General features: G+C 38.9%; 1 pseudogene; it reads left to right on the top strand.

Annotated features, from left to right (window-relative positions):
• Positions 1-2865: 2865 nt before the first annotated feature.
• On the top strand, positions 2866-3431 carry LOC101679268 (annotated as a pseudogene).
• The last annotated feature ends 664 nt before the right edge of the window (positions 3432-4095 follow it).

Genomic DNA, 4095 nt, shown 5'->3' with positions numbered 1-4095 from the left:
CTCCTGGAAAACTTCGTTTTCATATGCCATTTCAAGGTAAGGTTCAGATCAGCATTAAGCAAAAGCAACAAGTGGATGGGGCTGAATGCCTGAAGTTGTATTTTAAGTGGAAAGATACTAAAAGTGCTTGATGCCCTGTTTTTGGTCATACTGGATCTGCCATGTTGCACATAATCAAATGTGTATAATTTAGTTCATTTTTATATTTGGTCACAAATAGTCTAATCTTTGGTCATTTAAATAATATAACTCCCCCCCCAAATCAGGGGAAAAATGCAAAAAAAAAATATATATATATATATATATATGATCTCAGGTCAAAGGGCTTTAAGAAAAACACTAAAATGTCAATAATTATTATCTTTGGATTATTATCATTCTCTTGTATGTTTTTTGTATTCCCTGAGTGCTCTGTAGTGATCATGGCTTGCTTCTTTAGGAAAAACTTGAAATAAAATTACAAAAGACTGTAAGACAGTGGCCTGAAATCTGTGCAGTGCTTTCAAGAGCATTAATACTTACAGAGTAAACCCTTTTGTAAGCAGCGTGATTTGGTCTGTGTTTAATGTCAATCTCCTTATTGAGTGGGGCGCACAGAGCTCCCGAATCAGAGAGCCTTAGTAAGGAGAAACATACTGGAAGACTACGTGGCAAGAGTAAGCAACCGCCGAGACAGAGAGGCTTGTGGAGAGCTGAGAGTCTAGAAACTGAGTTAGACGCCAGTGGAAGGAGAACTAGAAGCAGAAGGGGCAGAAACAGAAGTTCGCTCGCCCCAATAGCATCGCCTTGCTTAGAAAGCAACAGACAGCTACTCTTAAGGGATGAGATAACAAGATTAATAGAGCTGCTTTTTATCAGAACAGCTTTTTAGTGCTGCTTGAGGTCTGTGTGTCCTGTTCCTGGCTTTGCGGCAGATGAGATGATTCTGTTCTTTCTCTGCTTTGCCTACATTCTTGCAACACAAAGGACAAACGGAGAATGCATCCACTCCTTGCAACTTACCAGAAGCTAACCTGCGTAGACAAATACTCAGATCGTAGCCAACTAAAAAAATGTTCTTTAAAACACGGATAAGCAATCTAGAAGACAAATTTTTGTCTGTGTTTATAGTTATTTCCTTAGGACTGAGCCCTGGAATAAAAATGGATAGGTCAAAGGGTAAAGAACTTTTTGAAAACTGCCAGCTTTTCAAAAACCACTTTGATTACTATTGAACTTGATTATTTTTGGATGACTTTTATGTCTTAATTTTTTTTTTTAATTTTATGCATTGTCTGTTTCTTTTCTGTGTCTATGTGGCTGATACTGTATTTTGGCAGGCCTAATCTCCAGTTGCAACCTTTTTCTTCCTTACTTGACTCCACTTGGAGGGGACAAAAGCTAAATTTTGATTTCTACCCTTTTTTGTTGACATGAGAAATAAGTCTTCTGGCACATTCTCCACATTCTGCTTTCTTCCTGCTTGAACTGCAAGGAGATACAGCAGTCATTTTGAAACCAGAAAAATAAAAGCTACATGCTAAGAATGTGAGACTCAGAAGGGTTAAGCCTTGGACATTTGTGGTATCTGGAGTTTGGACTGATTCCTATGGGATTTCTTGTTACCTGAGTAAAACAGTCCCTTCACCTACGAAGCCACCATGGTAGGCTTTTCTGTTTCTTGTAGCTAAGTACAATTTGGACCGTTGTATCCAGTTTTTCATGATCTCATCCATAGAGCAAGTATCCATCATGTTTGTTGCAAATACTTTGCCAATTATCCTTTAGTTTGTGATGTTTTTCAATGCTAAACACATACGGTTTCATGTCTATGTTGTTAAATGTACTCATTTTTTCCTGTGATTTATTCCATTGAAAATCTGAGAGACATTTGGATAATTTTGAAAGTTCTTGAAGAAGTTATAAATAAAACAAAACACAGTCTATCTGTTGTAATTGTAATACAGAAACCAATGATGAATAAAAACAAAACATATGTGTAACATGCTACAGTAACCGGTACGTTTATAATAATGAAAATGGGCTGAACTTCTTAAATTTCCTAGCAAAAGACAGTTGTTCTCAGATTGGTTACATACCTACTTACGCATGCACATCCGGATGCATACAATTGTGCCGTTTACAAAACATACTCAAGCCAAAATGACAAAAAAAAAATAGAAAGCAGATAGGCAAAGATACATCAAGGAAGGAAAATAAAAACAAAGCGAAAAGTAATATTGAATAAAATATACCGTAGGGCAAAAGCAGTAAGTGGGCCCCATACCACCATTTTATGGATAAAGCTGTATCATGATGAGTCATGTGATTTTATTCATAAACACTATATAGCTTTATACAGAGCCAAATACTATCGAAACACATGGAGAAAATTCCAGAAACACAATTGTGGGACATTTTAATGTGTTTTACCCTTTGATACGTAAGATAAAAAATACCCATAAATATAGAGAGCTGAGTAATTTAATAAACATGTTTGATTTAATACATACATTCAAAATTATGTACACTTCAAAACAATATGCCTTCATTTTTAGTAGGCCTGAAATATTTGTAATAATTTAATATTTTGTCAGAAGTTGGGGAAATCAACTTTGGGGGAAAAAAGATGAGCAGATTATCTTAATTTCGTAAAGAATTTATTTATTTATTGGACAGAGAGAGAGTAAGGAAACAAGCAGGGGGAGCAGGAGAGGTCACTTCCAGCTGAGCAGGGAACCTGATGCGGGGCTCAATTCGAGGATGCTGGGATCACAGCCTGAGCCAAAGGCAGATGCTTAACAACTGAATCACTCAGGTGCCCTGAGAAATTAATTTTAAAATTAAAATTTAAGTTTTTGGCTTTTGGCTTGAAGCAGGAGAATGTGCAACTGTCTTGGGCCATCCGAATCCGGGTTCATCCAACGCCAGCCGCCTCCACCATGCCACCTAAGTTCAACCTTGATGAGATCAGTTTTTACCTGACGTGCACTGGTGGGGAAGTCAGTGCCACATAGGCCCTGGCCCTCAAGTTCGGCCTTCTGGGGTAGTCTCCAGAACAGTTTGGTGATGATCTCACCAAGGCAACCAACTGGTGATTGGAAGGATCTAGGGATGATGGTGAAACTGACCACTCAGAACCAACAGGCCCAAATTGAAGGGGGACCTTCTGCCTCTACCCTGATGAGCGAATCACCAAAGGACAGAAAGATGCAGAAACACGTGGAGCACAGTGGCAGCATCACTTTTGATGAGACTGTCAACATTGCCTGCCAGATGTGGCACCGGTATTTAGCCAAAGAACTCTCTGGAACGATTAATGAGATCCTGGGGACTGCCCAGTCTGTGGGCAACAATGTTGATGGCTGCCACCCTCATGACATCATAGATGACATCAACAGTGGTGCAGCGGAATGAAGAACAACAAAGGAAGACATTTCAATAAAGGATCATTTGACCATCAGAAAATTTAAAAGTGTCCTAAGGTATCTTTTAACCGAAAGAGGAAATTCCCTCCTCGTATATGGCACATCTTGGGTATCCATTTATCAGTTGGTAGACAACTGGGTTATTTCTACTTTTTGACTACTATGAATAACGCCGCTATGAGCATTTGTGCTCAGGTTTTGGTGTGAGCATATGTTTTCAATTATTTTGGGTGCATGTCCAGGATTGGAATGGCTGGGTCATACGGTAATTATATGTTTAATGTTTTGAGGCACAGTTTTCCAAGACAGCTGCACCATTTTACATTGCATCCGGCAATGCACAGAGCCCCAATTTTTCTACATCCTCACTAGCATTTATTACTGGCCTTTTTTTTGGTTGTTATGTTCATGAAGTAAGGATTACACACAGCTCCCTCGATGCATGTCTAAAGCAGTCATCTCTGTCAGGTAAGAGTTATGTGCAAAGTCCTCTGTGTGTGCCAAGAAGACCAAACCAACGGATGTTCAGAACTGTTTCGATGTTGGAACCATTATCTCCTCGCAGAAGACCAAAATTAGTGTATTACCTCAATATTACTGAATATCTTCATGAGGTAGAGAATTAAAGGAGCTGGAGAAATACCTCTTAATAGATCTCTGGCCCCTGAAATTTCTGAACCATGCTTAA

Source organism: Mustela putorius, unplaced genomic scaffold (assembly GCF_011764305.1).
Source record: "Mustela putorius furo isolate JIRA1106 unplaced genomic scaffold, ASM1176430v1.1 tig00537227_pilon_pilon_pilon, whole genome shotgun sequence".
NCBI lineage: Eukaryota > Metazoa > Chordata > Mammalia > Carnivora > Mustelidae > Mustela > Mustela putorius.
This window is presented reverse-complemented; position numbering and strand designations above follow the sequence as displayed.